Raw genomic sequence first — 22,239 nt, 5'->3', positions numbered from 1 at the left:
CCTGCCCCTCCGCGCGCCCTGGGTTATTACTAGAGAGGAGGCTGCAAGTTCTGACCACACTTGAACTTGTCCCAAGTTCCTTCCTCCATTGCCTGATTAATTATAGAAAATCAGAAGGCAGTCAGGGGCGAGGGGTGAGCGGCCGGGTTTGTGTGTGTTTGTGTGAGTGCTCCATGGTTACAGGGGACCAATATAATTTTATAGGTGCTTTTTGTTCCACCAGCATTTCCCGCTTTCTATTTTCATGATAAGAGAGACGGCGGCTGGCTCTGGGCTTTGACTTCTGCACGTCTGAGCAGACGTGAACTTGCCGTGGGTCAGCCTCTCAGAGCGTGGTGGCTGTGCAGTTGTTGTAGCTGGGACTGAGATGGGTTTGAGCAGAGCCTTGGGGGGACAGGACGCAGATGGCCTGTCTGCTGACGCACTGCGGGTCCTGGGCTGAGGGAAAGCATGGCAGCCCAAGACTGCCTCCTCCTTGGTGCATTCCCACTCGATATCCCTTCAGTTTAGCTCCAGTCCTGCCCACTCCTGCCTCCGGGGAGACAAGGTCCAGCCATGGTCATGGCAGTGCATGTGTGGCGGGTGTGGCCTTGTGCACTTAGACTGAACCCTGTACCCGTTTGTCTCACATCTGTCTGCTCTTTCGTTGTGGGTGGCCGTAGGTGAACTGGTGGCATTGGGGATAAATGGCAGGTGTTGTGGCATTGTGGCCTCACTAGGGCCGTCCTTGGAGATTGGGCTGGGCAGAAGCCATCTCTCCGGCTACTTTGTACTTTAGAGATTAGTTGAGATACAAATCAAGCTGCTGGTTCAAATAAAGTCAAACAGTCACCTAGACATTGTGGACGTAGGATTGCAGAGCCCAAGAGACCACACGCAGGTCATTGGCCACTCGGGTGACCACAGATCGATCATCTAAACTGCCACTCGTCTGGGAGTCCACGGGGCTCCATTCACGGCTGCGCCTGGTGTAAGCAAGGTAGCACGTCCACCTTCGCCTCAGCCACCTGGTTTATGATTTGCCGTCTTTTCACTAAAAGCAAGAGGAGGTCACTGCTTTCTATCCACCTGCGGCCTGCCGAGCCCCACGCCTGCTGTCCGTCCTTCCTCTCCCGTGTGCCCCGGGCACTGTAACCTGAGCCTCCCTGGCCAGTCTGGGCTCCTCTGTCCAGCTCCAGGGCTGATCAGGTTCCCATTCCTGGATCGCCTGCGCTCCCCTGGTGATGAATTCCCGCATTACCTGAGGGATTTGCACATTGGGCATGTTCCTCGCAGGCCGGAATGTCCTGGGAGAGTGTGGAGGGTGACAGGCAGAGAGGCCTGTCGCCATGTACCACCAGGCACGGGGGAGCCGTGGACAAGCTCGGCCTTGCACTCGGCTTGGGGATTATTTTTTTTTTTCAAACAAGGGCCAGGGTGAAGCAAGAGTTCTAGACCATGGTTGCCAGCTCCAAGTAACCCAGCCACCTCAGCGGCAGACAGTCCCAGGGCACAGGGTACCCAGGGACGCTGGGTGGCTGCAGAGGCTGCCCAAGATCAGGCATCTGTTTTAGCTACCCATGGTAAAGTGGCCTTGCCCCTAGATGTCCAGCAGAGTATCAATCCTGTGACTGCTCAGCCACCAAAGGGGCTCCGTGACCCCTGCACCCACCTCCCTGTGAGTGACAAAATCCGCTCATTGGCTCAGGATGGCTCCAGGGGTCCCAGCAGGAAAGGCGCCTGTCAAGGTGAGTTTCGCTCATTGACGTCCCATCCGCATCCCCGGCTAACAGGTTCTCATAGGGTCACTGTGCTGGGCGTTCCCTGGGTGGGAAACGCATTGATCTGACGACAGGGGACCAGCCCAGACCTGGCTGCGGCTGCAGTGGGAGCCCAGCCTTGCAGTCACCCCGCGGGGTGCACCTTGTGGTCTGGCCCTGCTGGCTGCTAGAGATGAATTGGGCCACCGGAGGAGCACAAGTGACCCATCTGGGCCTTTCCCTTTCAACATCCCCAGGCCTGGCCGCTGGATGAAGCAGTCCTTAGCACACCCCCAACCCCAGTCCTTACCAACTGCTTTACCCCACATTGTAGCTCTGTGATAGGTCTGTCATGAGTGACATGTGACAGAGGCCTACCCTACTGATGCCACCTTGTGTCTGGGGCAGTGGTGCCCCTGCCACCAACTAAAATTCACTGCCCCTCGCATCCCAGATACCGGGTCCTTGGCCAGGGTGACTCATACTCACACTTTAGGTGGCACTTGGGCACTGATTGCCAGGGATCCTGCTGTAACCCCCTGACTCTGGGCTCTTGTCACCAGGTAGCCACCGACTAGTGTAAGTGTCTTCCTGTGCCCGGCAGAGGATTCAGTGGGCAGTGCCCAAAGGCAACCCTGTCCTCTAGAGGTGTGCCATGGGGAGCGATGGGGACTCCTCCCGGGAAGCCCAGGAGCACGGCGGTGCAGGGTCCCTACTGTCATTGCCCACCTCCCAGCTTGGGGAGGCAGGGACCCCCTCTGCTCCTTCCTCTCTGTGTCCTGGGGCTGGCAGGCCTTGGTGGCCATGGGGAAATGGATGTCAGAAGAGGAAGAAGCTTACCCTTCTCTTCTTCCAGGCCATTGGCCCATGGACAGCTGTGGTCTTGGCTAGAAGGGAACCCCTGGAGGCAGACACGACCCCCATTCTGAGCTTCAGGGCTTGTCCCCATGGTGTGGCAGTAGCCATGCGCCTGGCTGAAGTGTGCAGGGCTCATCCCTATAGGCCACCACTCACCCCTTCACCACCCACAGCCCAGCTTTCCCGCGAGCTGCAGAGGAGTCCTTAGGGGTGTGACCAGAGGCTCCACCTAGGCCACCTCTGGGTTGCTGTCTTGGGAAGGCCGCTGTCTGTGCTGCGCCCTGAATACACGGCCTGTCCGCAGGGAGCCCAGCTGTCTGATGAGTCCTGCAGCCCAGGATGCAGCAGTGTGGAGCAGGCCTTCCGGGCAGCATAGTTCAGGGTCACTCACCACCCAGACCAGAGAGGCCCAAGAAGAGCAAGGAGCAGGCTCAGCACCCACCTGCGTCCCTCCTGACACCCGCGGGAGGGCTTCTCATCTGCTTCCGTTGTGCTTCTGCCACACCTGGTTGGGTAACTCTCCTGGCAGAGAGAGGGAGACCTGGGCCCAGTGCCCTGCCCTCCCCTTCCCCGTGGGGTCCATGCTCAGCTCCAGCCACGCAAGGCCCACTTGGCTCTGCGTCTCTAGCCAGGCCCTGGGTCTGTTCTGCAGCCTCTGAGATGCTCCTCCTGTGGCCAGGTTGGCGGCCACGTCTCCGCCCAAGTTCTGAGACGCAGCTTAGTGTGCTGGCTGCAAAGGGGCCAGGCTGTGAAGTGTCCCTGAGCTCTGCTCCCAGCAGCTGTCTTGTCCCCAGGCCGTCCTGGCCGCCTGCTCCTGCTGCCTGGCCTTCAGTGGTGGGAGCTGGCAACTCAGGAGGGAGAGAGGCCACTTCTTCTGTTATTCTCCAGCAGAGGCCCGAGGGACGTCAAGCTGGGGTGCAGCCCCCACAGAGTAGGGGATGGGGTGTAGGGACAAGTCAAAGGTGCTTTGATTCTTTCCAGCCAAATTCTCTCAGGGAACTTAGACCCACTGCCCTCATGAGCCGAGACCCCAGGGTCTCTGGACTCCTATCACCAATCCCACAGCTCAAAATCAGTCTTGGGATTTTGTTAAAATGCAGATTCCGATGCAATGTATATGTGACAGGGCCTGAGGGTCTGCATTTCTAATAAGTTCCCAGGTGATGCTGGTGAAACTGGTCCAGGGACCACACTTGGAAGCAGCAAGGCATTGGGACTGTAGGTAATGGGTCAGCTTCACAGATGGGTAACTAAGGCACAATCTCTTGTCGGTGTGACTGTCCACAGTGGGATCCAGCCTAAGAATACTGCACGGTGGCTGATGCTGGGTCATCTTGAGGTCTGTGGCTTCTCAGGTGCTCTCCATTAGAATCACGAGGAGAGCTTTTAAAACAAGCTGGCCCAGGGTCCTACCTGACACTGAACTAAATTCTCAGGGACGGGACCCCAGAGCATCCTTTATAAAGAATCCCTCAGGTGATTCTAGGTGCAGCCAAGGTTGAGTGCCACCACTAGGGAGTTGGCCCAGAGACACCAGGACTCTCCCTCATGGTCACTTATGGACCAGCCGGATCTGCCCATCACACCGTAAACCAGTCACAATCTGTCAGGTGCCGGGCTCTTTACTGAGTGATGCACAGGACTCGGAACCCAACAGAGAGAGAACAGGAGACCTTAGCTGCTGACACAGGGCCTCCTCCTGCTCCATGCCGTCCTCCTGAGGCTCCTCCCCAGGACAGTAAGAGCTGCCTCTTCTCCCCTGCGGGCTCCGCCTCTCGCCCTCCTCGGTGGCTTCCCTGGTCTGTTCTTTCTTGGCCTCATGTTGGTTGGATTGAACGGTACGTGTTTTAGAAAAGGCCTCACTTTTACCCACCTTGCCAGGCTGGGCCAGAGGCAGTGCCACCCAGTGAGGCTGGAGAAGTGATCAGCTCCCTAGCCTGGCCCACCTGGCCCCACCCGGCGGCACCAAGGCCCCCCACCTCACTATTGCAGAGGTTCCGCGCATTGACTATTTCCAATTTCCAGGAGGAGGTGGGCTGCCCAGGGCAGAAGCCGTCAGATATCCCCCTGGATCCTCACCGGGGAATCGCAGTGCAATTGGAGGAAGGAGGAGGGTTCCAATTTCAGGGAGAAGTGAAGAATGAGTGTGCCTCTTTTTATGGGACCTTTGGAATGACAGGAATTGGAGGCCTGAGCCCCCTCCGCCCAGCACTGCCCCGTCACCGCCCCAGGCCTGCGGTTCCGTGGGTTCAGGGAGTGCTCCTTTGCTGAGAAATGCTTGTGTAGTGCAAGTCCAAGCCCTCCTCTGTTGAAATGTGTGTGCCCTGTTTAGCCAAGAGGTGTCTGCATCTGAGCTATGCAGAGCGAAGTATTATTAGAGCAGGCATCAGTGTGTCTGTAACTGAACCCAGCCCTCCCTAGCAACCGTTGCCAACAACACATCTAACAGAAGGATGCGATACCTTTTTTTTTTTTTTAATTTTTTATTTATTTATTTATTTTAGTTATACACAACACTAGAATGCATTTGGACATATCATGCACACACATGGAGTATAACTTCCCATTTTGGTGGCTGGATATGATGTGGAGTTACACTGGTATGATTTCTTTTTTTAAAAGGAAAAAAAAAAAAGACTTCATCTTCACCAAGTCGTGAACACAGCAGGGCTGTTGTGAAAAGAGAACGCAAAAAATCAGAATCTGGCCTGAGACCAGATTTCGAAATAAATTGCTTTCCACCAGTACCTTTGAGCGACGACCTCTTAAAAAGCTGACCTCAAGCTTGAGAAACGGACAGACTGATCTTAGAGTTTCTGGCTAAGTCACCATCGAGCACTGGGCTTGGAGATTTCGATACAGAGAAGCTCAATAGGGTGGCAACTCTGTGGGGTCTCTGGAAATCATTTTAGATCCAGGAGGGACACTCGGATTTTCTGGTCTGACTGCCCTTAATAGTAAATCAGAATATTGTCTCAAGGCCTGAGGATGTTTCTTACCTAAGCTGCCTGTGTCCACCCGACTCCCACCATGTCTCCCACACACTGCCCCCTTTCCTGGTCCCATGTTTGCAGGCTCAGGTAGAGGAACTGGGCTATTCCTCTAACTCTCTTTGTAAGGAGAAAACATTCTCTCTCAAATTTTTTGCAAAATCAAAAGGCATTCCCCTGTTGCAGAGTTCTGGAGTTGCTGATAGTTCGTCTTCTATGGAGGATGGGAAGAGAGGGACTGGTATTGATTCCTAGGGCTCCAGGTAGCTCTGAGTTGTCGGCTCCTGGAAGGCAGGAATCCTGGCTCGGTTACCTCCTGCCCCCAGCTCCTCCCATCACAACTGGTACCTAGAAGATGCTCAGTAAAGGCCTCATGGAAGAGGGTGGGGGAATCCTCGGTCCTGGAGGATGAGCAATTTCCTCTGTCACTCAAGGTGGGTCCCAGGGCAGGAAGGCTTCCCTCTGCTGACAGATGGGAGAAGTGGCTCATGAGGTCCCAAGGCTCATCCAAAGTCAAGAGGCGGACTGGTCTTCTGGCTCCCATGTTACTCCCCAGATAGGGTGCAGGGTCAGAACCTTGGACAAATCAGGGACCTGTCCCGTGAAGCCACCTGTGGGGGCTTCAGAATCCACCTGTAGAACCATCCCCTGGGATCTCAGCAGTCCCAGAGACTTGGGCTTTCTGGGCCTCCAGAAGGCCCGGGGGCCTGAGAGAACATCGCTGCCCATGGGCCGTGGCCCAGATCTCCTCCTCACACCCTCTCCCTCCGCTCAGACCTCCTCCTGGCTCCCGCACACTCCCGCTGAGCTGGTGTGCGTGCCAGGCATGGAGACTGATGTCCGTGCTGGCCCGGCCAGGCATACCCAGGGTGGAAGCGCATTGCTCTGAGCGTTCCAAAGCCCATGTAAAAGCCCCGGCTGTCTCCACGCGCCTCCCTCCCGGGCTGCGAAGCCAGGGGAGACGGAGTGGAGGGCTAGCAGGCAGCACACACCCTTCCCACGGGGGGGTCACGGAGGGTCATTCCAAAGCCCCCGAAAAGTCTCCTTTTTCTCAAAATAGCTGGCATCGGAGCACCCCATGAGTCATCTGTGCCCATGCCGAAGGCCATGTCAAGGGACACCAGTCATCCCATGAGCTTGAACCTCTGTGGGGCCTGTCAGGCTGGGCCGGGGCAGGGAGAGCCCGTGCCCGTTTGATGCCCTTGTTTTCAACCTCTGCAGGGGCCACAGCAGCAGGCGCCGTGTGCCTCTTGGCCAGACACGTCGTGGACACTTGCTTTGGATTGAGGGAATTCTCAGTTTCCTTCATTTCCTCCTCATAACCCATATTGAGCACCTGCAGTATGCCTTGGGCTGTGGATGGCCCTGTGAAGTGTCATCTCCATTAATTTGCCCAACGCTCTGCTCCTCTTATCTCGGTGGGGGCTGTTGGGGACACTAGCCAAGGCTTAGGCAGCCGAGTCAAGGACCCACTGGGATGTCTCAAAGGCATATGTGGACACAACATCTCTGACTGTTCAATAGGGAGGTGGCACTGGGGACAAGGTGGCTTCTGAAGGTGCTAAGGCTCCCTCTGGAGCTTGAGAGTGCTCAGAGGGACAGAGGTGACAAGGACTTGAACCTGCCAGTGCATTTTGTCTTTTGAGTCAGAATAAGCAGAGGAAATAACCACTGACCCTTGGTCTGTCCTGGGGGAGCCTGGACAGAAGCCTGCTGGGCATCCTGGCCTTGGGTGGGTGTTGGGTGGCACAGGACCACCACTCTTGGCCCCACGGAGACTGGTGAGCTTTTCTGCGAAGCCCAGAGCCCCGCCTGTGCCTCTGGCTGCCCCATCTTCTCCGGCCCCACAGGGCCCCCGACTCTCTGTGCACATTGAATGCACACCACAGGTTTTCGTGGGTCTCAGGGGCAGCTTCCCACAGTCCACAGAGAAGCTAGAGGCCCAGGGACCGCGGGACCCTTGGACAAAGTGACTGCTTCCTGTGAAAGGTGGCCACTGTCTGCATTGTCAGGTGTGTGGCTCTGGGGTGGGAAGGGGGTCAGTAAGACGTGCGTGCAGCTTCACCAGTCGGCCAGCTGGGCCTCTGGGACACCCAGGAGGGGTCGCTTCCTGGACTCTCAGCCCCCGAGGCAGGATGTCTGGCCCTGAGGTAGCAAAGCCAAGCCCTGGGAACCTGGCAGGGGGCAGTGATGACAGCCGCCGTGACCTGGTCTTCAGCACTCACTCATTCCTCGTTCATCCGTTCGGTTTTGCAGTGCAGGGGTGGAGCCCGGGGCCTCGCACGTGTGCTGGGCAAGGGCTCCTCCACTGGGCCACACCCGGCCCTGAACTGAGCATTTAAAACACGCCTCTGCACCCCAGCTCTATCCTGGAGAGCACCCTGGGCTGTGGTAGACTGAATCAGCTGACGTGCCACGGCCCCCAGCCTGAAGGGAGCCCACCGGACATTGCTGCCCCAGGAGTGTGGCGCCCCACCCCAGCAGGGAGGCTGGGGGAAGAACAAGCCCTGCCAGGGTCCCCCGTGCCTCTGTCTTGGAGCAGCATCTCCTCTCCCGTGCTGATTGGGTTTGGGGTGGGTTTACAGACCTCGGGACTTGGTGTAGGTCTGGGACTGGAGAGGTGCCATGTGCTCTGCCTCCTCCAGGAAGCCTCCCCTGATCTCCCAGCCCAGGGACCTTTCCTTCCTCTGACCCGTTGGTTGACTTCTTTAAGCTTTGCTTCTCTGAGATTTGTGTCCCCAGATATCCTAGAGACAAAGAGTATTTTGTGCCAACTTCATGTCCTACCACCAACCGACACACAGTAGGTGTTCAGCCAGCCTCAATTGGCTAGTTCCAAGATTCTCAGTTCAGCGGAGCAAAGAGCATCCAGTGGGCAGGGGGCAACTGAACAGGCCACAGGCCCAGAAGGGGACAGCACGGTGCCTGCCCCCTACTGTCCCAGGACCGGGGAGCAGGGAGCATTCCCAGGGTCAGGTTGACTTCACCCTGCCTCCTGCCAGGCTGCGTCCTCTTCCCTGCACACCCTCACCCCCCACCCCTGAGGGAACTTGGCCGGGCACTGCCCTGTCTGAGGCTGCCACACCGAAGCGGCCTGCAGATAAGTAGGTTATCGGAGAAGACCAGCTCGGGTGTCCCGGGCCCCAGAGGGTCACCCCTGGCTGGCTGGCAGCTCACCCCCAGCACCTCCTCCTCCTCCCTCTCCAAGCCAGGCAGGCAGGAGACAGCAGATTCCTTGCCGCCGCTCAGCGAGTGGCCGGCCCCCAGCCGCCACCGGGAATCTGAGCTATGCTAAGCGGCTCCAGATCGCAGCATCTCGGCCCTGCCTGGGTACGGCGGGCCAGACCGGGCGCCTCTACCTGCCGGGCCGCCACTGGAAAGCTGGCACCGCCTGACCGGCGGAAAAAAATCTCCCTGCAGGTTATGTAACTGCTCCCCACCCGGCCTGGCTCCCCAGAGGCTCCCCGCCTCCCCCACAAAGGGACAGCAGCCCCGGGAAGGAAGGGACCACAGAGGGTCACTTCAAATGGAAGAAAACAGGGTGGAGTTACGTCCAGCGTCCTCTGGACCCAGCCTGTGCAAGGCCCCAGGTAGACTGGACCTGCTCAGGGCAGCAAGGCCTGGCCCAGCAGGGCACAATGAGGGCCAGGCGCGTCCCCAGAGAGCCACCCAGGAGGGTTGGATTCCAGGGAGGAGGAGGAACACCGGCGCCCCTCTTCCTTTCCTTCTTTTTCTTCCTTGGCATTTTTAAAAATTGTTACAACATCAGAATTTATCATTTTAACCATTTTGAGACACAGCTCAGCAGCACCAAGGACAGTCATCATGCTTGGTACCACCCTACCCCAGGACCCCTGCACACGCCAAACCAAAGCCCTGTACCACCAATGATAACTCCGCCTCCCCCCTCAGCCTCCATTCTGCCTCTGTCTCCGTGAATGTGTCTCCTTTTTCTACAGCACACAAGTGGAACATACCGAGGTGTGTTTTGTTTTGTTTTGTTTCTCTATGTCTGGCTTATGTCACTTGGCATAATGGTTTCCCCCATGGGATAGCATGGTCAGACTTTCCTTTTTCGTGGCTGAATAACAATCCACTCTGTGTCTATACCACATTTTATTCATCTATCCATCAATCCCTCAATGGATGCTTGAGTTTTCTCTGCCTTTTGGATTTTGTGTATAATGCTGCTATGAACATGGGTACATAAGTATCCGTTGAAATCCCTGCTTTCAATTCTTGGAGGCATATGTTTAGATGTGGAGTTGCTGGATCATATGGAAATTTTATGTTTAGCTTTTCTGAGGAATGTCCTAACTTTTCCAGGAGCGTATTTTTAATAGAGGAGACTTCATGAACCAAGACTAAGAGAAATGACACAAGAGGAGGAAATTCAGGGCACCGCCTTGCCTGGAATCAAGCTGAGATTTAAAGGCAGTCTGTAAGATGGACTAATTAGGGGCAAAAGGTTTTGGACTTTATGGAGTAGGACCTGGGGAGCCATTGTAGGTTCTTGAGCTATAGAGTTCCCAAGCTTATTAAAAATCATAGAACGATGTGGACTAGAGGAAAGCTTTAGAGTCTATCCAACTGAATATGCTCACATGATGGACAAGAGGTCCAGGGAGGTTAATAGAGACTGTGCTTTAGGGAGGCACGTGACGGGTTACAGGATACTAGATTTAAGTGTGTCTTTGAGAACCAGGGTTCTGAGTGAACACACTGATATCTGTGTGCAGGGGTCAGGCACAGATCTGCACGTGCCCCTCGGAGATCTAAGCCAGGCCCCTCCCCACGGGCCTCCTGGAGCCTGCTCCTGGCCCTGGCACGGAACAGACTCGAGAAGCTAGGGTTGCCCACCACGGGGACAGAAGGCCAGTGTGGAAGCCCTGTTCCTGTTCTTCAGCAGGGTCACCGTGGGCTCTGAGAGCTTCTAGAAGGTTGGGTCACCCTGAACCTCTGGGCCGTGGGGAGCAGGCTCCCCTAGCCAGGGCTCTGAGGCCTCAGCTCCAGAGCTGTCCCCAGCCCACGGCCCACGGGCCACCTGTGAGGAGAGCGAGCAGGGACTCTGCCACGGTGCCCTGTCCCGCCCCCGACACCCCTCTCTGCGCTGCGTCAGGCCTCTGTCCCCTCCCCATCGCTGGCCACGTTCTGGACGCCTGGCGTGGATGGGAGGGAGTTAGGAAGTGAGTGGATGAGGGGGACACAGCGGGGAGGGAGGGGACGCCACAGCCACAGTCGTGCTGAGGTGTGTGTGCCCAGTGTTCAGGGCAGCCAGGTGGTCCCCCCTGCAAAGTCAGAGGCCCCCTCCAGGTGGCCACCAGAGGTCCAGAGCACAGGGGGCAGAGCGAGGAAGCAGATTCGGGGACCGGCAGGGGTCCATGCCGTGGTCACTCCTGCATGGATCAGCACTGTCCAACTCTGTGTCCTGTTTCCTCTTCCCACACTGCCTGCTGGGCGGCACCTCTGTCCAGGAGAGGTGGTAACGTGCAGCCAGGGAGCCGTGCCACCAGCACAGGGCATCTGCGTGATGCTGCCCGGCACTGATTTGCCCCGGGTTCAGGGTCATGGCTCCCTGCATGCCCACAGGTCGCCCTCCCTTGCTGCCTCACTCCTGGAGCTCAGGGTTAAAGTCCCGCAGCAGCACCAGGGCCTGGAGTCGACCTTTAGGGAGCGCCCCCCAGCCCCGCCGTCTCCACATTAGTCCAGTGTCAGGGATGGGCCAGCCGCCCTTGGTGGGATAAGGAAGGGACAGCTGCTGAGACCAACCTTCACTTAACCCCAGGTGTCATTCTAGGTCCCTAGAACAGATTCCGGTTCTCAGAGTGACAGAAGCTCAGGCCACTTGGAAACCTGGGGGCAGACAAGAGCAGTTCCCCCTGAAGGTCCCTTGCCCCACAAATCATCTCACCCTGGACAGGGTCCAGCCTGGGACCAAGTGTATTCCAGAGGCGCGTGCATGCACACCCAGGTCACCCACACCCAGACTCTAAAGCAGAGAGGCAGAGGGCCACCACTGCACTATACCACGTCCCCACTCCGTCCACTGGGCAAGGGCTACAGCACAGGAGCGTAGCTTAGGTGGCACTTGGAGACAGCCAGACTGCAACCAAAACCTACGAACACCTCTGATGGGAACGGGTGCACCCTGGGAGAGGCGTGCTCACGGGCGCTCCCTGTCTCGACTCACCCACCACGGACCCGCCCGACAGCGGGAATCGCCCTACTCTAGGTTTTTTTGTTTTGTTTTGTTTTGTTTTAATCAAGTTAGGGAAATAATGTCACTAGACTCCAGCCCACCAGGCCGCAGAGCCTTCCTTTTAATGAGCTGCTACCTTAGAGTGGAAGAAATCATCAAAGATCCAGGACTCAGTGCCCAGCCCTGGCCCTGGCCCGGCCCCCAGCAGCTGGGCGACTCTGGGCAGAGCCCGCAGCCCTGCAGCCTTCCACGCCTCCATTAAGTGGTCATCCTTGTCTTCTGTACCTGCCTCGTCCACCGGTCACCATGGTGAAAATCCATAAAGCTGTCATTTTGTCTGTGTCCTCTGAAGACCTCCCCCCAGGACGGACTTCTGAATGTCCTGGCCGTATGTCCTTCTCCTGGGTGAGTCCCTTCCATTCGTGGCTCCTAATAGAGGCTCCGAGCAGGGAGTGCACCAGAGAGCCCCACGCAGGCCTCTGGCACAGCCCAGGGACCTCAGGCACCTGGCACCTGGGACTTGAGCTGGATCCAGCAGAGTGGATGGCCCTGGGGTCCAACCACTGGAAAGTTCTCAGAGGGGCCCAGGGCACCTGTGGCGGCCATGATGGCACCCTGAGCCCGGTGCCTGTAAACACTAGGACAACAGGGGCCTCTGGCCTCCACCAGATGTGTAGAGGCCTGCTGGGGGGCAAGGCCAGCTTGACTGGAGAGTGGTCAGAGGAGGGGGCAGGCTCTGGAATTGGGGGGAGTGGCGGGAAGGCTTCCTGGAGGGGGCAGCAAGAAAAACGAGGCAGGATCTGGGGGGGGAGAAGAAACAGGAGGAAGTACTGGGGCAAAGGCCCGGCGGGGGGGCCCGCAGGAGGGGGAGGTCGTGTGTCACCAGCCGCGCCAAGGTTGTCAGGCACAGGGGCTCCTCAAGTGTCAGCAAGCCCAGGGGTGAGGCTGCCCAGCCAGGCTGTGACCCCGGGTCACAGTAACCACACTGGCCGTTCATCCTGCTGGCGCCGGCCTCTCCCCAGTTCAGGCCAAGACCGGATTTTCATCCAAAACCAAAACTTGTACCTCAAGAGCTGTGAGCTTCCTGCCAGCATCGGGGCTCTGGCAGTCCCGGGCAGGAGCAGAGAGGGCCACTGCTCTGGAATCCAGGCCGGCTATGGAGGGCGGGGGGCATCCCAGGGTTTCACTGAGGCCGGTCACAGTGCCATCAGGGCCTGGCATCCCAGGCCAGAGACCCTCCTGCCACCCCTCCCTGATGAGTGCACTGCCCACAGGAGGGGTGAACTTGCAGGTGCCCACCATGTGTGACCCACTCCACCCACAGTCTCTCCCGTGCCCAGAAAGGCAGCTCCGCGGGGCCTCCTCCTGCAGGAGCCGTACGTCCTCAGGGAACCAGAGCAGGGCTGAGCGTCAGGCGGCCAGGCCCACAGAGAAGCCCTCACTCCCATCTCGCCCTCCTCTACGGAACCCCCACCAGCACATGTCTTTGGGCCCTCTTTCAGGGGTACTGGGGAAACAAAAGTAGGAAGCCAGACCTTGCCTACCCCACCCCTGAGCCTCAGTGTCCCGCTGGGGAAAATGAAGGCACAGGGCAAGTTGTGGCCAGCAGGCTTGGGACTCCTTAGCTGGACCCCAGGCCCTCTGCAGCAGAGCTCCTAGCGCCCTCTGTCCACTTCTCTCAGCCCGTGGGTGCCTTGACCTTGTGAAGGTTGCTTCCAGATCCAGGGCTGGGCAGAGCCTGGAGCACATCAGCGGAGAGACTCAGGGTAGAGAGAGAAGATGGGGGTGGTACACAGTCTGCACCTGTCAGGTGTTTATAGAAGTAGGGTTTAAAGACTGGGTCTAGGAGGACGCCCCCAGCCAGGGTAGTAGCAGGGTTGCCTGAGGCCAGATCTCCACCCTTCTTGTGGCTTCCTCCCCCATAAATAAGGGGACTAAAAGAAGATTTCAAAGGTCACTTCCAGTTTTTTGTTGTTCCAAAGCAGACGTGCTGTGCATACAGACGGCACCTGATAAATGCCCTTTGCAGACTGCCTGGTGGATGGGTTGGCCAGTGAGGAGCAGACCCCATCTCTGGCTCTCTCCGTCCTGACCAGCCTGCAGTCCTGGCCACTGCTGCCCACCCTCCTGGTTTCACCCACAGTCTGGGGCCTGCTGGCGAGGCTGAGCAACCTGCAGGGGGCGCCAGTACGCCAGGCCCGCCTCACTTGCCTGCAGCCCCTCCCCGTGTTGTGGCAACCCTTGAGGGTTGTCCCACCGGGAAGATTAAGCCACGTGATGATGACTGCCACCAGGCCACCTTCTTGTGTGCGATTTCCAGCCTCTCCAGAGAACCCAGAATTGAATCCAGAAACTTCAGGCAGGGGCTTGGTGCTCCTTCCCATTTATGCCCAAGGCTCCCAGAGGCCACCGAAGGGCCCCAGAGGTTGCAGACAGACTAGGAGTCAGGTGGAGCGTGGGTCCCAGGAGCATGCCTGTCCAGAGATGCCAGCCTGTGCCCACAGAGCCCAGCTGCCCTTAGGAACGAAGGAGGATTAACGAATCCAGCAGAGACTGCATTTCTTCAATGTGTCTATTGCTCTTTATTTTCCTTCACAGCAGGTGTGAAGAGAGCCCTGGCCTCCCCCACTGCAGTCAGAGTGGACCTGCAGCAGAGGTCAAGAGCAGGCTGTGGGGTGGTGGACAGTGAGCAGGCCATAGCCTCACTAGCCTCCACAGCCTGAGGAAGGGGCAGGCGGAGACTCCTCTCTGTACCCTGCTCTCTGTGTACCTCCTAAGGTAGCCCAGCAAGCACTGCCTGGACCCCAAAACTGGTAGGCCTCAGGTCACTAGCAGCAGGCAGCTGTGGGATCACTGTATTTCAACGCCACCAGCTTAGTGCTGGAGTGCCAGATTGGTTGCTATAGATTCGTGGGACCTCTGGTAGGATTCTTACTGGGGTTCTTCAGCAGCCCCCTTGTTAGGAGGTTCCTAAAGTGGAAGGCGAACAGACCACAAGCCACAGAATCCTAGGCAAAGCGGCCTGAGCATCATAGGAGCCAAATCAAGAGGGTGATTCTCAGTCTGTTCTGAGGAACCCACGCAGCCAGGTAGGAAAATGGGGTCAAGTCCTTGGTGGAAACACTTATTTGAGCTGCTCATTCAGAAGGGGCTCACCATTCATCAGCCGGGGAGCAGGAGCCCAAGGCTGTGGAGTACAGAGAGAGGGCCAGTGCAGATCAAGGGTTTGCTCCCAGCCATGCCCGGGCCGGGGTGGGGGTGGGGGTGGGGTTCCTGTCTGTCCTCACTGTGGGACTCTGAGCCCCGGTTTGGATGCAGAACTACAAGAGAGGCTCTGGAGCAGAAGTCACCTGGGTGGCCACTGGGGCTCTGGGCATGCTGGGAGAGGGGGCAGTGTACCTTAACCCTGGGAACTCTAATTTCTGCTCCCAAGCCAAGAAGGCCTCTTTTGTCACCCACAGTGGGCCTGTGAAGCAGGAGGTGGGAGGGTCTGAGATGGAGACGAGGGTGGACCCTGAGCCTTACACGCCACCAAATGCCAGCAGCCAGGGCTGCATTGTGGGCGACCAGGGGGCCCCATCTGGGGTGGTGGGGTGTCCCGAGGCCTAGACCCTGTGGGAGCTATGAAGAAAGGAAACTTCAGACCACACTGGTCTCTGGAGAGCTGGAGTGCCCAGGAAGCAGTTCCAGCCCAACTGTCCAGACCCTGGGAACACAGGGTCCGGAGCAGCCCACTCTGTTCCAGCTCTGGCACTGCCTAGCTGTGTGGCCTAGGGCAAGTTGTGGGGTCTTTCTGGCCTCATTTCCTCATCTGTAAAGTGGGGCTAACAGATAACACCTGCTCCATGTGGGTGAACCAGGCTTGAATGGGGAGAATGACAGTGTCCACTTGAAGGCATCATAGGCCAGTGTCCAGTGTCCAGCTCCCTGCAGATGCTCTGCAAGCGCTTGTTGACCCTGGATCCTAAGTATCCATTAGACTTGGGAGGTGCGTGTGAATAGTGTCATTTTCCGTATGGGGAAGGCAAGACCTAGGGTGCTTAGGAAACACATGTAAAGTCCCATGGGTGACCAGTGACAGAGCAAAGCTAGAGCCATATCCCTGGTGCCCCATGCCCTGCTTTCTCCGAATGCACTCTTGCCTGAGTGCCCTTGCTGGACATAAGTGCACAGGGGAGGGGAGCAGGTGAGGCCAGGTACAGGCAGATGGCAGGTGGCTGGGAAACAAGATAAGAGACCACAGTTGAGATGACAGAGTTGTTCAGAGCCTCCTCCCTACAGACTAAACAGTGGCCACGTGCTCTTCCCTGTCCTCTTATGACCCGACAAATCTGGACACAGGTCTACACCAGCACTCAGTGAGGGGCTGGGGTCTGCTCCTTCCCTTCCTGTCTTGGTGGAGGAGCATCTTTCCAGAGCTGTAGGCAGGCAACAAGATGGCTCCTTGTCCTGCGGGCCAGCCTGGGCTTCCCCGGTGTCCTTTCTTCTGATCTCCAGCCCACTGCCCTGGACCGTGATTCATAAATGCAAAGAAAAGCAAACAGTTCTGTTTGTCCGACTTCTACTTGGCTGCCCCGGGGATGGAGGTGCAGCTCTGGATGAGAGCAGGCCCTGCTTTGTGGGTCTGCTGGTGCCCTGGGTGTTTGTGCACCCCCACTGTATACAGCCTCCAAGGTCAGGAGCACATCCAGTCTCCAGTGACTGAAGTCCTGAGGAAGCAGATCATGTCTTGGGTGAGGCGGTGCCTTCTGCCGCCTGTCTAGGCTGGAGGAAGGGTGGTGGCACCTTCAACGGGTCCCTTCCCCGCTGTTCACAAAGCCCGAGAAGCCAAGACTGCACAGTAAGAATGAGAATAGAAACAGACAAAGACAGACAGACAGAGACAGACAGAGAGCAAGAGCCACATGCTGTCTGTGATTAAGTGGGGGCTCGGGGCGCGCAGGGAGGCAGCCTGGGTTGCTCAATCCCAAAGGAACCCTGCTAAGGTTTCCCCGGCACACAGCCCAGAGTGTCACCCGGACAAAGAGTCGCCTTGTAAAAAGCTTTCCCCACTGCTGTGGCCATGCCTTTTATTTTTAAACTCCCCCCCCCCGCCCCACGCAATGTGACTTATCACGACCCCCACGCATTACAGTGGCTGCAGCCGAATGGGGTTAAGCCACCCAGAGCTCAGAACTAGAAAGGTCGGAGGGGGCGGTGGGAGGGCGAGGGACACTTAATACAGCGCATTCCACACACACCTCTGCTGCCGTGGTTCATGTGTATCCTCTCCCTGTGAACTTGGCAGGGCGCTGCAGACACCTTGGCTCCTCTGCCTTATGAAGGGGAAGTTGGCGTGCAGGGCACTTGAACATACAGAGATAGTGTGCTGGGCTCCCACGCTTCCTCTCCCTCCAGCCTGGGCCCAAGAGGGAGCGGGGAGCGGGTTGAACCAGTGCCTCTCAGGGGCGAGATGACCAGAGGCCAGCTCGGCCTAACAAGCATCTATTGAGCACCCTCTGTGTACCTAAAAGGGCAGAGTGTGAGGGTCAGTCTTGAGGAGGGGCTCAGAAGCCCTGTCTGCCCCTTCCCCCCCTCTCGGCCTCCCTCTGTCATCGCACCCCTTTCTGGCTGGCATAGCTCAGATCACGCAGAGCTCGCCAGCCAAAACACATTCTCGGGGGGTCACTGAAGGCAGAGACCCCCCATCCCTGCCTTCCCTGAGCTTCTCCCCTTTCTCATTGTCAGGCTCCCCAGTGACCCCAAAGGGCTTGCTTGCAAAAGTTTGTTCTCTGGACTTTGTATTTTCCCCCATCTGCTCTACCCTCCTAGCGCCTGCTGGCTGGGCCCCAGCGCCAGCCCCTGTCTGTCCCTGCAAACACAAGTCAGCTGTGTGTGCAGACAAAGCCTGCGTCGGTCACAGCGGGGGCTGGGCCTGCAGAAGGGACATTTCCAGGGAACTCTGGGGGTGGCGGCTGGGAGGGCAGCGGCGACCGTCTGATTAGCAGGGACTCGGCGTCACAGTCTAGGGCAGAGAGGGTGCAGGGACCTTGGCTGGGTCCCAGGGGCCAGTGGCTGTGGGTGGTGACCAGGGGAGGCAGCCAGGCTGGAAGAGATCTGCTGTTTGAGAAGTGGAGGAAACGGGCTGGCCAGGGGAGATAACAGCGCGCTCTCTGTGTCCGCGTCTGCGTCTGCGTCTGCCGGCGAGGGTGGCTGGAGCCAGGCGGTCTGAGGCCATATCTAGTGAGATTCTTGTTCTGGGTTGTGAAAGTGACCCGTGGAGCCAGCAGCAGGGTTCAGAGCCTGGGAGAGAAGACACGTGGCCTCAGCCTCTCCTCCCCCGTGTCCTGCTGTCTCCCTCCTTCCCTCTTGGTCAAATAGTAGCAGGAGGGCAGTGGAAATGGTCAAGAGGCCTGGGTCTTGGTCCCGATTGTGCCACTTGTGTGACCTATGAACTTGGATACTTCCCCTAACATTTCTGGCTGTCTCAGTCTCCTTGGCTGTAAAATGGGGATTATTTATATCTTCCCTGCATGGCCCACAGGGTGGTTGGGAAGCTCTTATGAAATAAGAGCATGAGGATAGTTTGCAAACGGTGGGGTGCACATAGATGCAAAGAGCTGTGGGGGTTCTACTGCTCTGTCCCCACTGGGACTGCCCGGTGAAGACCGACTTAGAGGCCGGGTTCTGAGAGGGAGAAGGGGCAGGAGGAAGACCTGGGGCTGTAGGCAGCTCCTGGGAGCACAGCCAGGCCAGCCCTGCGCCCCTGGCCCTGGGGCAGGAAGGGAATCTCTCGCTGGGTGGGAGTGACCTGCTGACTCGAGGAGAAGGTGGCCTGGCCGGGGCTTGGACTTCTGGGAGACAAGGGAAGCTGTATAGAGCCCCTGACCATCAGGGTCCAGAGTCCTCGCCTGGCTGGAAGACACAGTCCAACTGATGCAGAGGGACGGGGGTGGCACCTTGAGTTCCTCTCTGCAGCCTCCAGTACCCAAGGAGGCCAGGTCACCCTGTCCCCCACCCCCTCCCCATCCTGACCTGGAAATGGGCCATCTCTGGTGTGGAAACTCAGGAAGGAGCTGGCAGGGGTGACAGGACTGTGAGGCTGAGAGAAGCTGAGCTATTTAAAGCGTGCGGCGCCCGAGGGGCATGATGCCACCCACCCCCAGGCCCTCTCAGCCGTCGCCGGCCCTTCCTTGGCCCAGGTCCTGTGCCCTCTGGTTATCCACAGGGCTACGGGTCAGATTCCCTGGACTCTGAGGAGCGCAGACCAACAGGTCCTAGGGCTGGCATGGAAGGATGGCTCAGCCTGGCCTCGGGCTTGGGTCCCTTCCTCTGAGCCTCCAAGCAGAGATGGCAGAGCCACACAGACTCCTTACCAGGCTGTGCCGTATGCATGGGGCTGAGTGCCCCATGTTGCTTAGAGGTGAAATGCCCGGCGTCTGTGGTCCCCTCCCTCCACTGGCCACCCTCCCCCAGGTGCAGAGGACCAGAACCAGCAGGGCAGGAGTGGGAGGTGGGAGCACTGCTGGTCCCCTTCCTGCCCACGTCTGCCTTCCCTTCACAAATATTCTTTTCCTGCATCCCACTGAACAGCCACCTGTCCTGGGTTCTAGGCTGTGAAGTGAGTGATGCCAGGCGCCATCCCTGTCCTCCCTGGGAGAAGCCTGAAGAGCAACAGGGTCCCATGCAGGCCACTGCACATCAGGACCCTCTGAGAATGCCACAGAGAGGACTCCCCGGGAGCCAGTGCGTGGACCAAGCTAGTCTACACTGCAAGCTCCGCCAGCATGCCCTGTGGGTGGAGTGGCTAGAACGGTCCCCACTGCCCGTTCTGGGAAGGGCTGCTTCCTCATCTAAGATTGCATTCTCTCTACTATCTTGGCATCAGATTGTCCTTTCTTTTATGAAATAACGGATGGACACTGTTTAAAAAGACATTCTTAGACAAATAAAATGTTGTGACCCTTATGTCCAAGAAATCTTGGAACCCAGGACTCTGGTTCCCAAAACAGCACAGTGCACCCAGCACCTGGCCGTTCAGGGCACGAGGAGTCCACGGGTAAGGGGATCAGTGAGGAAGAGGGGTGCATCCTGGGCGGCCAGGGCCCAGGCCCCACCCAGGGCTGCGTGCCTCTGCCTGGCAGCAGCTGCAGCTTCGCAGCTGGATTCCACCCACCCCGCCACACTGTCCTCCTGTCTGGAGAGGCTTCCTCCCACGTGGCTGGGAATTCATGTCCTTACTGCCTGCTGCAGGCTGCCACCAGTCCCACCCCCTGAAGGGGTTCCAGAGAAGCAGCACAGGTTGACGTCAGCAGAAAACAGCATGTGGACCACTGTCCTCTGACCCCTGTCACCAAACCCTGAAGGCAGGCAGTCAGTGCCACCCCCCCCCAGCCTTCCACAGCCACCCCCACGTGTGCCCTGTCACCTGCATAGACCACCTGGCCCCCACCCCCTCCATGTAGCCTGTCAGTCTCAGTGGCTCCGTGGGCATGCTGGTGGGCAGGTGGCCTCTTCCACGCAGAGTCACTGATTTATCAGCTGAGCACCACTGTGTGTCAGGCAGCATGCTAATGGGAAAGGCCCTTTCCCGCTATTGGGGGGCCTCGTGGTCTGATGGGGGCCTGTTATACGGGCACGCCCAGGCCACTCTGAGAATCCAGAGGGGAAAGAACTCACTCAGGGACGGCTCTCAGAGAAAGGGACACAAGACGTGAGTCTCAGTGGGGAACCAAGCAAAGAAGGGTGCAGAAGAGCTTACTCCAGGCTACCAGGCAGCAAAGGCAAGAAGCAGGAAAACACACATGCAGAGTGAAAGGAGGTTGTTCCGAGTGAAGAGTGCATGGGGTGGGGGGAGGCTCCTGGACCCAAGGAGTCCTGGAACCAAGGGATCTGACCTTTGGTCCCTGGGGCACCACCAGGATTTTTTTGTTTCTGTTTTTTTGTGAGATGGTGGGTTTTATTAACACCTATCAATTGTACATATTAATGAGCTTCAGTATGATATTTTCCTAGGTGCATATACGTGTTTTGATAATATCCTAATACCCTTCTTCTACCCTTGATACCCCAGCCTCCTCCCCAGCCATAGTAATCAATATTCTACTTTTATGTAACTTTTATTTTAGTTATCATATAAGAGACATGATACTTTGTGTGTGACTCTCCTAACATTACTTCAACCAACTCCATCTATTTTGCTTAACGTTATAGGGTTTTGTTACCATCAAGGTTTCTGAGGGGGAAGGTGATGTCTTGTGCCTGGCATGTTCAAGCCTCCCTCTGCAGTAGGCTGGGGAGGGTGTCCCTTGGGGACGTCCTAGTGGTAGCCTCCTACGGGAGCGAGGACAGCCACCAGCGGTAGACCTGAGGGTCAGGGCTTAGAGTGGTTGAATGTGAGAAGAGAAGGAGGGACTTGGAAGTGTGCAGCTTGGAAGCCACAGGACCCCTCCCGTGAACATGCAGCAGCACCCCGAGCAGCAGGGCCCTGGGGCAGAGTTAACACGCGTGTTTGTGTGTATGTGTACATGTGAAGGGACACGTGAGCTCAGGGGATGTCCACTGTCACCTGACACCGTCTCGGTCATTCCTGAAAAATAGACCCAGGTGACAGCTCCAGGCTGCACTGTGAGATCGCAGATGGGGCTTTTCAATCAGGGCAGTCTGCCTTCATTTCTCCCTTCTGGAAAAAAACAGACAAACAGGGAACTTCTTTCTCTTTCAGTTCCTTCTCCCATCCTTTCTTCCTCTCTCCCAACCTACCTCCCTCTCTCAGAAAAGAAAAGAAAAACCTCACAGAAAGGCAGAAGAAGCCACAGAGATGGTGGTATCTCGGACTCTCAAAGACCCCAAACCCAAACTCAGCAACTACAGAACTAGAAGAAGAATTTTCAAGCCAGGCTTGGAGGCACCTGCCTCTAATCCCAACTGCTCGGGAGGCTCAGTCAGGAGGGTCGCAAGTTCAAAGCCAGCCTCTGCAAAAGTGAGGCACTAAGCAACTCAGTGAGACCCTGTCTCTAAATAAAATACAGAATAGGCTGGGGATGTGGCTCAGTGGTTGAGTGCCCCTGAGCTCAGTCCCAGATACCCTCCCAAAAAAAGAATTTGCAGCAATTCAACCTGACCCGGGACGCCCTTTCACAGTGGTCTAGATGGCCTTCCTGTGTCAGGAGACCCACGCTGCTCCTATGGCATTCCTGGGGAGCACCTCGCCCTCACCCACACCAGCCCACCCGATGCCTGCGGAAACCTGCTGCCTGGCACAGCCCACCTTTCCCTCTGAAATGGACAGAGGAGCCAGAGGCCCCATCACAGGGAAAGCAAAAGCCTTTCAAAAGTGGGAAGCCCCAAGGGAAGGAATTTGGGGATTCTTGGGAAACCACCTGGAAGTCAGGGTTTTGCCCTAAACGACCTCTGGTCTCGGGGTCAGCCCCATCAAGAGCTACCACTTACCAAATTTCCACTGCCTGCTCTG

The 22,239-nt window shown here is 57.4% G+C and overlaps 1 protein-coding gene across 9 annotated transcripts in view; it reads left to right on the top strand.

Moving 5' to 3' along the window:
* Nucleotides 1-22,239, top strand: part of Ctif (cap binding complex dependent translation initiation factor) — a 271,305-nt gene that overhangs the window by 179,659 nt on the left and 69,407 nt on the right. The window lies entirely within an intron of this gene.

The sequence above is a fragment of the Callospermophilus lateralis genome, chromosome 17 (genome assembly GCF_048772815.1).
Source record: "Callospermophilus lateralis isolate mCalLat2 chromosome 17, mCalLat2.hap1, whole genome shotgun sequence".
Classification (NCBI taxonomy): Eukaryota; Metazoa; Chordata; class Mammalia; order Rodentia; family Sciuridae; genus Callospermophilus; species Callospermophilus lateralis.
This window is presented reverse-complemented; position numbering and strand designations above follow the sequence as displayed.